This window comes from Oryzias latipes, chromosome 21 (genome assembly GCF_002234675.1).
Source record: "Oryzias latipes chromosome 21, ASM223467v1".
NCBI lineage: Eukaryota > Metazoa > Chordata > Actinopteri > Beloniformes > Adrianichthyidae > Oryzias > Oryzias latipes.
In genome coordinates, this window is record NC_019879.2 from 799,864 (window position 1) to 812,642 (window position 12,779).

Consider the following 12,779-nt stretch of genomic DNA (forward strand, 5'->3'; position numbering starts at 1 on the left):
TGGTGACCCCATCGTTCTCGGGGCCCTGAAGGGGCCGGAGCTCAGAGCGCAGGGTTTTAGAGGAATATTCAGAGACAAAATGTGCACAAAGTAATATTTTCAGGATAACTTTGCAAATACGTTTAGTTTTACGTTGAACATGTCTGGTGTGAATACGATTTGTCTTTGTGTTAAATACGACTTTTCTTTGTCTTGAATACAACATTTCCGGTCAAAAATGAGTCACGGGGTCACAGGAAATACATCCAGTCCAGAAACAGATTGTTCACATTTGTTCATGTGTCTTGAAGTTTATTTATTATTAATCTAAAATGAATGGAACTTTTTAGAATGTTATTGATCCCATAACTGGTAAATGATCCTGTTATTATATCTCTGTTGAAAATGGAATTATCATCTCTTTTAGTGATGATCATGGACGTTTTAACAAAAGCGACGCCTGCTGCTCTTTTTCGTCTGGGTCTGGTCCATTGCTCATTCGATCAGCCGCTCTCACCTGGCATCAGAAAATGCAGCAGCACATCGCTGTTATACTCCCTATTTTTATTTGATTGAACAGAGCTATGGATGATTTCCCTAACGGGGGATCAATCATATTCTCAAAAAGTTTAATTCTGTTAATAGTTTAATGATTGAGGCTCAAAGCGCATCCTCCCTCAGTTGAATGGATGTTTCGGGAATCGATGCACACGCCTGTGACCCCGTGACGTTTTTTTGAGAGTTTGTTGTCTGGGGAAAATTTGCATTCAAAACACAGAAAAATCATATTGAAAACCGACACGAAAACTAACTTTTGTATTCATATTTTTTATTCTAAGTTGTACATAAAATGTTACATTGTGCACAAAGTTTTAATTTGTGCACAATTTTGTATTTATGAGTACGTTTCTTATTGACCTTATCTTACCTCATAGCTTTGGGGTTGTTTTTTGTAAGAAACGAACATTTTAATAAACTTAAAAGCTGATTTTGCATGATATAGGCCCTTAAGGTCATGAAAAGCCAGACCCACTTTTTCTTAAAAATAAAATCATGTGTATTTTACCGCAAACCAGTTGGACCACAGAATCTAATTCTGATATTTCTCTGTTCCACTGATGGGTTCTTACTGGAAACGGTTTGACAACAGATGATCAGAGTGGGATTTTGATGTGTGCTTTAGAAACACCAGTGCTAAAATCTCGTAGAATAAACTTGCTTTGTGGAATGAACTGAAGGCTCAGCAAAAAAAACTAAAGTGAAATTGAAACACTTGTTCTCGTTTCTGTGAAGTGTGATCTCTGCTTTAGCGGGTGTTTCTACTGACCGTGTCAACTTTTTTGTCTTGTTTTATTTGCGGTGATGTTTTACGCATTATACAATTTCCCGCCAGAACTCTGTTAGAAATGCTGCATAATGAACACACTGGAAAGATGTGCATGCTTTAACCCTTGTTCTATCTTAGATGACCCCCCCTTCCATTGAGGTGTTCTCCCTACCATGACAAAGGTGGATAAAGGTGGAAAGATTTATACAAGTAATCCATGGACACCAGTGAAGATCACAAATCATTGAAGAAAAAAGGTTCAGAGCACTGTCTAGTGGGTCTAGATGACCCCACTCCCAATGGTAAAGTGCCTAGGATAGAACAAGGGTTAACACTTCACTCCACCCGCCTCAAAAGGACACCTCAGCGTTCACTTCCAGTTGAAACACAGGAAGTGAGTTCCAAGTTTCCAAATGTCAAAATCAACTTTCCCCACTCTTTGAAAATAATAGATTTTTGCAAATTTACATTGACCTTTATTCCTTGCAACAATACCACAGCGAGTAATGATCAGCTGTTGGCATCCCAGAGCCCTTCACTGTTATTGTGCCCCATTGACCTGCAGTGCACCTCTGACCTCAACGCTAAGTTCAAAGAGGTGAAGGGAAAGAAGACAAGGCTGTGAAAGTTTGGAGAGAAGGACCTCCCAGCTTATCTGAGACCGATGGTCTTTTTGAAATAACATTGGTGTGAATTGTTCTTCTATATCTTGAACTTTCCACTGCTATCAACCCACATGTGATTCAGATGTTTAAGGAGAAGCGCTGCCCCATTTCTGGCAACACGTTGGCAAAAGCAGCCAAGTTCAGAATTGTTCATGATCTTTTTTAATGTTCCATTCATGATCAGGACACGTCATGTTCAGAGAACTACAACTGTTAGCAACATTCTTCCTGGCCTCCTGGGTAAATCTGTCACCTTAACCAGTTTGAGGAGTCCAGCTAAACGGCCCCCATTCTAGACGGTTAATGGGGGTCTTGATGGGGGCTGAATGCCACATGCAGCACAATCATTTGCAACTAAACTTAGAAGCAGAATGTAACAGAAAGGTACCTGCCCTCATTTTCATCAATTTGCTGCGATCCGTTTTGGCTGCTAACTATGGGTTAAATGGTAATCGATTCAAACGAGATCAGACAGTAACTACTATCAGATATTCATATTCATACATGCCACAGAAATTGTCAATGTAACCTAAATAGAGCTTCAGTGCAACCCTATCCAGGTCAGTCGAGATCAATCAATCAGCACAAAGGACAACATCCCCAGAACCATCAGGGTTTGAACCCCTGCTGGTACATCCATGAAGATAAATCCAGGGTTGGGGTCTGCCTGTAGCTGTTTGTTTGAACATGGGAGCTGCTCACCCCCTTTTTGTGCTCTAGTGCTGCATTCACACAAACTGGTGTCTGCCGCCTCTCTGTTGACGCACATCAAACTTACTGCTCGACGCCTTGACGCCCCGGCCGCGGAGCAACGGCCAACGTTTTCAGGACTTCATTCGTTGCCACGTCATGAACACATGAACGATGTTGAGCGAGTAACGAGAACGGATTTTTGTTTAAATTCAGGTGACGTGTAAACTGATCTGGAGGTTCTGTGGCTGTCATCCCACTACCTGCTGCAGAACCATGAGTCCAGAAACCCATCCTTCCTGCTGCAGAACCATGAGTCCAGAAACCCATCCTTCCTGCTGCAGAACCATGAGTCCAGAAACCCATCCTCCCTGCTGTAGAACCATGAGTCCAGAAACCCATCCTCCCTGCTGCAGAACCATGAGTCCAGAAACCCATCCTTCCTGCTGCAGAACCATGAGTCCAGAAACCCATCCTCCCTGCTGTAGAACCATGAGTCCAGAAACCCATCCTCCCTGCTGCAGAACCATGAGTCTAGAAACCCATCCTTCCTGCTGCAGAACCATGAGTCCAGAAACCCATCCTCCCTGCTGTAGAACCATGAGTCCAGAAACCCATCCTCCCTGCTGCAGAACCATGAGTCCAGAAACCCATCCTTCCTGCTGCAGAACCATGAGTCCAGAAACCCATCCTCCCTGCTGTAGAACCATGAGTCCAGAAACCCATCCTCCCTGCTGCAGAACCATGAGTCCAGAAACCCATCCTTCCTGCTGCAGAACCATGAGTCCAGAAACCCATCCTCCCTGCTGCAGAACCATGGGTCCAGAAACCCATCCTTCCTGCTGTAGAACCATGAGTCCAGAAACCCATCGTCCCTGCTGCAGAACCATGAGTCCAGAAACCCATCCTCCCTGCTGTAGAACCATGGGTCCAGAAACCCATCCTTCCTGCTGCAGAACCATGTGTCCAGAAACCCATCCTCCCTGCTGCAGAACCATGAGTCCAGAAACCCATCCTTCCTGCTGCAGAACCATGAGTCCAGAAACCCATCCTTCCTGCTGTAGAACCATGAGTCCAGAAACCCATCCTTCCTGCTGCAGAACCATGAGTCCAGAAACCCATCCTTCCTGCTGCAGAACCATGAGTCCAGAAACCCATCCTCCCTGCTGTAGAACCATGGGTCCAGAAACCCATCCTTCCTGCTGTAGAACCATGAGTCCAGAAACCCATCGTCCCTGCTGCAGAACCATGAGTCCAGAAACCCATCCTCCCTGCTGTAGAACCATGGGTCCAGAAACCCATCCTTCCTGCTGCAGAACCATGTGTCCAGAAACCCATCCTCCCTGCTGCAGAACCATGGGTCCAGAAACCCATCCTTCCTGCTGCAGAACCATGTGTCCAGAAACCCATCCTTCCTGCTGCAGAACCATGAGTCCAGAAACCCATCCTCCCTGCTGTAGAACCATGGGTCCAGAAACCCATCCTTCCTGCTGTAGAACCATGAGTCCAGAAACCCATCGTCCCTGCTGCAGAACCATGAGTCCAGAAACCCATCCTCCCTGCTGTAGAACCATGGGTCCAGAAACCCATCCTCCCTGCTGTAGAACCATGGGTCCAGAAACCCATCCTCCCTGCTGTAGAACCATGAGTCCAGAAACCCATCCTCCCTGCTGTAGAACCATGTGTCCAGAAACCCATCCTCCCTGCTGCAGAACCATGTGTCCAGAAACCCATCCTCCCTGCTGCAGAACCATGAGTCCAGAAACCCATCCTTCCTGCTGCAGAACCATGAGTCCAGAAACCCATCCTTCCTGCTGCAGAACCATGAGTCCAGAAACCCATCCTCCCTGCTGCAGAACCATGAGTCCAGAAACCCATCCTCCCTGCTGCAGAACCATGAGTCCAGAAACTCATCCTCCCTGCTGCAGAACCATGAGTCCAGAAACCCATCCTCCCTGCTGCAGAACCATGAGTCCAGAAACTCATCCTCCCTGCTGCAGAACCATGAGTCCAGAAACCCATCCTCCCTGCTGCAGAACCATGAGTCCAGAAACCCATCCTCCCTGCTGCAGAACCATGAGTCCAGAAACCCATCCTCCCTGCTGCAGAACCATCTGGACTGTTTTGTGTAATTGAGTATTTCAGTTTCCTCTCAGAAAGTACAAGACAAAGATGCAAAGTTGAATTATTTGTTTCATTTGAACCGATTCTGTGGATCACAGATATTCTTGTTCATAATAAATGCTTATAAGAAGATTGAGCTTAATGGTTCGTTCATTTCAATGGGTAATTACGTAAACAGCCAAAGGATGAGCCGTGGTGTTTTATTTTTCTTCTTTAGCTGTAGCCAGTAATTCTATTATCACAGATAGACAAGAGAATTAGCTTCAAATGCAAATGTTTTCTGCTAAAATACTTTCTGACGATGAATGTGATGTGTTGGCCTCACAGGAAACAGCACATCTGTCTGTCTTTGTTCAGCCTGCCAGACAAATGATGACTGGTACTGCTTATGGCAAACCCTGAGTGGAGAATGGTTTGTTCTCCTGACAGCCAGAACTGCAGCCCAACTTCAGTCCTTAAACTCTACATTTTGGGCAACATTTTCTGCAGCGTGGCTTTAATATGTAACCAAACTGCACCAGGAGTCGGATGTAGATGTGGTGCAGCCTCAGATTTAGTGTGAGCCCTGAAAGCTGAAATGAAGTAAATACAGCATGATATGGATCATTTCTCTTTGTCAAAAAGTCCCTTTAAATGAGCACTATGCACATTGTGTAGTTATGTCCCAAGCCCCTGTATAGCCATTTAATTGCACAACTAAGTGTCACTGTGCGATGACACAAGTTGTGTTTCATTAGTCTTCCTCGTCCCCCGCAGGTTTTCACACCGTTGCTGTCTGGTTTGACTGAGTCACTGTGAAGCCGCCTTTGATCGTTTGCTTACAGATACGTGCACTCGCTGGCACTAATTCATCTTCCTCTTCTTGTGCGTTTGTGGTGTAGCATGTCTGCCTGGTTTTGCAACAGCAGGTAAGATGCAGCACGGACCAAACCGTTGCCACCAGGTTCCTCTTTTGTTTGCTGACCCTGAGACTGACTTCTTTTAGCAGCAGTGTGCTGACACTTGCTAATGTGATGGTATCCACCTTCTCACCACACTTCCCTCTTTCTCTCCTCACATGCTGCACATCTGATGTGATCGTCTTCTGATCAAAAATGCAAGTGGGGGTCACGATGCCTCTGATGCTTTTGTCGGTGCTCAGAAGAGCCTTCATTTATCTTCTTCGGAAGCAACAACTTGTGTGAAGCTTTGGTCTTAGTCCCAACTGCCCTTACAGGTGGAGACGGGCTGTCTGCAGAGGAGAACCGGTCACACCTGTACGCGCCACACGGGTGGCCTGCAAGAAATACCAAAGTCGTAGAGAACCTGTAGAGAGAAAATGTCCATGCACATCGTTTCCTACATAAACGCTGCAGGCTACAGGTTATAGACGACCCTTACACAACATGTAAGGGTAAGTAAGGGGGAGGCAGGCGTGTCGTACGGATATTTCAGTTTTTCCACCAACCTCCAAATCCTGTGCACTGTGCAAGGGTCCCGTTAGTGCTGTTCATGTGACACGTGCGCGCTCCACGCTGCAGCCTGACTGTCCGAAATGAGGAAATTAGACAATCAGAGTGTAGTTTGTGTGAACATCCTACGGGCACTTAGGTATCCCGTGCACACCCCATGGGTGCAGCATCTGCACATGGTCAGTAAGGACCCGGTACTCGCACCTTACCAACGACTAGAGCAGGGGCGCCCAAATTCCAGGCCTCGAGGGCTGGCTTCCTGCTGGCTGTCCAGAAATCCTGCCTTACCTGCCGTTGATCACCTGATCAGGTGTGTTCAGCCAATGAGGAGCTTCAATGGCAGGCTGGTTGGAAAACATGTAGGACACCGGCCCTCCAGGCCTGGAATTGGACACCCGGCCTTAAGATTGTGCCCCTCCTGTCTACGACCCTTCACATGCTCGGACATCTCAAGAACCCACAGCACCTGTATGGGTCAACCCCCCATACCGGGGCATGCGAATAAGGCATAAACCCAACCTCCTTGACAGGTTGGCCTCTGGTCTAGGATTAAACCCCAAGGGGGGACATATCATGCCCCTCAGTGCCCATTTGTGATGCAGAGTGCCGTTGCAGAACGGGGGTGCTACTCTTGGGACAGAAAACAGATCACAGGAGGCAGATAGCCTGCTTCTGTTTGTCCATCCTGCTCTGTGCTGATGAAACATATCAGCGATTTGCTGAGGTCTTTTTTGGTGAAAAAGGATTTAGAAAAGCTACAGGTAAATGACAGTAGAGATATGACTGCCTTACTTTGAGATGAGAAAAGGATATCAGTTCTGAAGCTGGATTGGAGCGATCCATGTCTGTGTGCTGCAGTAAACTTGGTGTCTCTGATCACGTGTCACGGCCTGCACATGCAAGCACACGCACAAAAGTACCACAGGATTCCCATTTGCTGTTAAGAATAGGATTTTTGAAAACATTAAGATGTGGTTATATTCAGAGTGGAGATTTGTGGCTGAAACCATCTAAAACAGCTATATTTCAGTATGGCAGCATCGTCTGTCTCTGCAGCATGCCGGATCCTTCTGTCGGGCCTTTAGTAGAAGCTACGGTGCTCTGGTGTTGGAGTCCCAGTCCTCAACTCTGAGACTGGGTGCTTCAGAATCCAGACGACGTCGTTGCGTAACAAGCCGTCCGTCTCATGGAGCACAGAGATCATGAAAGCACTGATGAAGGGCTTCAGAATAAGAAGAAGCGGTTGTCTGATTCCGATCTTCTTTCGTCTGGAATATTTGCTCAATGAACAATTGGAAAGATTCTGCTCAGTTGTGAGAAAAACTAAAATCCTCACAGAACAGGCGTCAGCAGAAATCCCTTTAGCTGGAATTGTGGGATGTAATGCTGTTTTGTTTTTAAACTTATTGCTTCACTTTTAAAGTTTCAGCAACATTGAATGTAATTTTCAAATATGTGTCTTCCTTTTTGATCATTCCACAATAACTCATTCTTACTCTTTATTTTTTAAATACATTTTTAATGCTCAGTGGCATTCTGGTAGAGTGTTTGCCCTGAGATTGGAAGGTTGTGAGTTCAAATCTAGGGCAGTCATACCAAAGACTTCTGCCTCCCTGCTTGACACCCAGCATTAAGGGTTGGATTGGGGGGTTAAACCACCAAATGGTTCCCGAACGCGACTGTGTCTGCAGCTCACTGCTCCCCCAGGGGAGGGGTCAAATGCAGACACACCTAGGTGTGTGACAACTGACAGGACTTATCTGTAGAAGAAGAAAAGACGTGGCAATGTTTCATGAACTGCATAAACAGTTAAAAGTACACTGAAAGTTCAGCAGCAAGCAAAACCAGCAAAGAACAAACGTTTCTCTCATCTTTATCAGGACCTCCATTTCTAGGCTTTGTGCCAACAACAGGCTAGACGACACGACCTCCAAGAGTTTGTGTGAGTGACAGTGCTCGGTTTACAGTGAGGCCTTTGCTGGTCCCTTCTAGAGTTTACTGTCACAGTCAGACACAAGGTTACTATTTGTGAGCCATTAAAATGCTGATGCTGGACTTTTCCTCTGTTGGTTGCCAGATGCAGGTTGTGGTGGAAGGAGATCATGTGAGTCATTATTAAAGTAACTCCATCAGCACTTTCACTTCTGCAAACGGTTCCAGGAACAAATCAAAATATCTCTAAAGACCCGTCAGTGTGAAGTGAGGCAATACCTGACAGCTAGTGACCATTTGTCAAGAACAGCAGGTTGAAGACCAAAGACAGTCTGGTCGGCTTCAGCCTCAGACTGAACAGTCCTCAAGATGATCTCTGTGAGATGATGGTCTTCAAACTCAACACAGTGATGGTGACAGCACCTTTTTTAGTTTTTGCTTTATTTTTGTTCTTCTGCAAACCACTTTTGTACTGAGCTAAACTGTTGTACAACACTTTATACTATACCTCATTATTGGAATTACTTTATTTCGAAACAAAAACAAACAAAGAAATGTATATCCATAGATAGATATATTAGAATTATCAGTCAAAATCATGAGAGAAGTAAAAAAAAGGTAAAAAAATACACAGACAGACGGGATAGATAGATAGATAGATAGATAGATAGATAGATAGATAGATAGATAGATAGATAGATAGATAGATAGATAGATAGATAGATAGATAGATAGATAGATAGATAGATAGATAGATAGATAGATAGTCCTACCCATCCTTCTCATACGTACACTTATTAGGGAGATGGGGGAGGGGTCAGTCTGCATCTTGGGGGTGGAGCTACTTAGCAGTGGTTCCCTTCCCATGGTTTGAAACGGGCCCATCCGCTTTCGGTTTTAATTGCACCTTATACATGTAGGACCCTTGGTGTGTGTGTGGGGGGGGGGGGGGGGGGGGGGTTGTTCATCACTGTGAGCAGGCAGGAAACACAAACACACACACATAAATTACAGAAATAATGACCTCTTATCTTCTATCCCCTACCCCATCCCTGGCGGGTGGTACCAGGCCCTCGGCGACGGCAGCCGTGTTTCCTGGGTGCTGGCTTCCTGGGCCCGGCAGCCCTCTCTCCATGTAGGGAGGGGGATCCTCGAGTTCTCTGTCAAGACCGGGACCCGGGGACCACATCACATCTGAGCCTGGGGGTGTCCGTGTCCCTGTGGTGGGGGTTCTGGTCCTTGCCCTTGAGTGCCAAAATTCCAACAGTGGGTGAGCCTGGTTAGCCCATAGTGTTGGACTGCCCCCCTCTGCCCCCGAGGGTGGGTGGCTCCTGCCTTGCTCTCTCCTGGACCTCCCACGTGGTGGGCAGGTTTCCTTTAAGGGGCCCTGGCTGGTGCCTGGAGTTGGGATTGGGGGAGGGCCCAGGACTCCTGGGTGGAGGTGGGCTGCTCATCTGGGGCTGGGGGGGCTCTTCGGCGGTGGGGCCCTGTGCTGGGGCTATTCTTTTGGCTGGGCTGGAGCTTGCCCTCTCTGTACTCCTGTGCCTCCCCGCTCTCTGGTGTTGGGGGCCCCTGTGGCGGTCTTACGGGACCCGGTCTGGGTGGCTGACGTGATTGCCCGGCAGGTGGATTTACTTGATCTGCCATACCGTGTGGGCATCGGGGGGTTCTGGCTGCCAATGCTGCTTCAACGGGGGTCTTGGTGTGGGGATGACTGAGCACGCTCCCTCTCTTTTTACATTTCATCATCCACCACAGTAGAACACACTCACCTGAGCACAGGTGTCAGCTCACCTTTGGACAAATAGTATGTTACAGAAGGAAATGCTTTGCATGTGTGTGTTTGTGTGCATATGTGTGTGTGAACTGTAGTTGTATTGTGTACATGTTGATATGTTAACTTGTGAAGTGTGTGTGTAGTTTTTAATACTTTGAGGACAAATTTGCAGAAAAAATATGAACACAACGTTTAGTTTTACGTTGAACATTTATTTATTTTTTTAACTTGTCCTGTCCAACAGCTGGGCAGACAGATGAGAGCTGAGGGCCTCTTGTGTTGGACATATTTTACTTTAACAAGAGGGGTTATTAATCTTCAGACAAACCAAAGGTATGCCTGAATAAACCCCTTTTGTAATTGAGGCCAAACTTTATTAATTTCAATCATGTTTGAAAATCTTTGGTGTTGGAACGGACGGAAAAGGAAAGAAGGGAAGAAGAGAGAGGGATGTTAGAGAGAGGGGGGTGATAGTGAGAGGGGGGGGGGGGTAAGACCATGAAGCAGCATAGAGCAGACAGGTTTCCTGGTTGTTTATCATTACGGTAAGGTTCAAATGTAGTAAAAAAAGGGCGGGGCCTGTCCACACACACACTGAAATGTTATCAACACACCATTTAGCTGCAAAAATGTCCACATGTCAACATGTACACAAAACAGATAGTGTTCACACGCATACTTATGCCTTAAAACCAACTAGTGTGAAATATTTCATTCATTCAATGATGCAAACTATTAGTGCAAAGGTGAGCTAACACCTGTGCTCAGGTGAGTGTTTATGTTCTTCTAAAATGGATGGTGGAATGTGAAAAGAAGGAGGAGGAGCGCCCAGCCACCCCCACACCCAGACCCCCGCCGCAGCAGCAGCGGCAACCGGAACCCCCCAACGCCACACAGCAGCAGGCAGGGGATAATCACCCCACGGGCGACCAAATCCGCCACCCAGGCCAGGACCAGCAGGGCCGGCGCGAAGCCCCCAGAGCCAGAGAGCAGGGAAGCACGGGGGAAAGAAAGCGGTGCCCCAGCCCAACCAGGAGAGCAGCCCCCCCGCCGCGCCGGAAGAGCCCAACGCAGGGCCCCACCCGAGAAGGGCACCCACAGCCCCAGACGAGCACCCCATCACCACCCAGGAGTTCCGGGCATCCCCCCACCCCAACCCCAGGTACGAGCCAGGACCCCCCAAGGGATACCCGCTCCGCACTCCAGGCACCCCACCAGGGAAGGGGTAGGGGACAGATGGTCCTAGGTCCCACCTTCCTTGCAAAATGTGTGTGTGTGCATGTGTGTTTGTGAGGGTGTGTGTGTGCACGTGTGTGTGTTTTATGTTGGAGTGTGTATTTTGAGGGGGGAGGGGTGTTTGTACTAAGGGCGGGTGCAGTTAAATTGGCAGGTAGGTCACTGAGGGGACATCTCCTGATTACTCACAGTGATGTCCCCTCACCCTCCCCACCAAGGGGCCTTAAATGTCTAAGGTGCGGTTAAAATTGGCAGGTAGGGTGCTAAGAGGACATCCGCTGCTTGCTGGCAGATGCGTTGAACATTTTTGGTGTGAATAGGATTTGTCTTTGTCTTAAATAGAACATTTTCTGTTAACAAATTATCAAAAATACATAAGAGGGTCACAGGCAAATATAGAGTCCAGAAACAGATTGTTCACATTTGTTCATGCGTCTAGAAGTTTATTTATTTATTAAATTAAAATAAAATAGGACTTTATAGAATGTCATTGATCCCATAACAGGGAAATTATCTTGTTATTATATCTGTTGAAAATGGAATCAAACAGATGATGACACAGCGATCTCCGGCTGCATTTTGTCGGTGGCGGCGGATCGTTTCAGACCCAGAAATGGTGGAAATAGTCCAGAAAGCCGTAGCAGACACGCCACTGCTCATTGGACGGAAAAAAAGGTGCATGTCTGTCAAGATCGGTTGATATTAAGAGGATAACCAAACAAAAACAGTGAAGCTAACTCTGAGTGAAAGTAGATTAACTGGCAGCCGACTGTTGCTGCTGTAGAAAATTACAATTAAATAAATACATAAACGTCAGTAGTATCAAAATACCCAACTTTCTTTCTTTTTCTGATTTTCTTTCTTTTTAACTACAGTCGGCCACCAGTTAGCCTACTTTAGCTCGGTGTTAGCTTTCTTTATTCTCTTATTCTCCGTCATTTTCTTAACCCATTATATCCCTTTTGGGGTCATGGTGCTGCTGGAATAAACTGGCCGCACAGCAGGGAAGCGGGGATCCGCTGTCACCCCGGTGATGCAACTTTGACAGTTTGCTAACAGGAGAAATTTTGTATTCAAGACAGGCACATCTTATTCAAAACAGGCATGTTAAATGTCAAACTGTGTATTTATATTTTTTACTTTAAGTTCTAAGTTTCAAAGCTCTTCTTATTCTGCTATTTATGGTCTAGAGCCAGATCACAAGACAGGAAAGGACTTGTTTGCGCCTCAGACGTCCGGCAAACACACAGACACATGCAGCCATCTGCCACCTCTTATCAAAAGGCAGCAGCCGTGTTTTCGTCTTACTTTGTCTAATCAGTCTGCACCATGTTTAGGTGAGGCTCAAACTGTCTCTTCTCTGATGATGGCTTTAGGTTAAGGTCTTGAGACTTCACTGTGCACCACCCAACACTTAGTAAAGCATTTGAAAAGAGACTGTAGGACAGATCACACTTGACAATGAGTGTACCGGTTCTATTCCTATCAAAAACTGGGTTGTTAAACAGTGGTTATTGAACTGTAGTAAGTTACGTCTTAAAGTTGATGCAACAGTACATTGATGGAAAAAATGGATTATCAATGTCTTTCTATTGGGG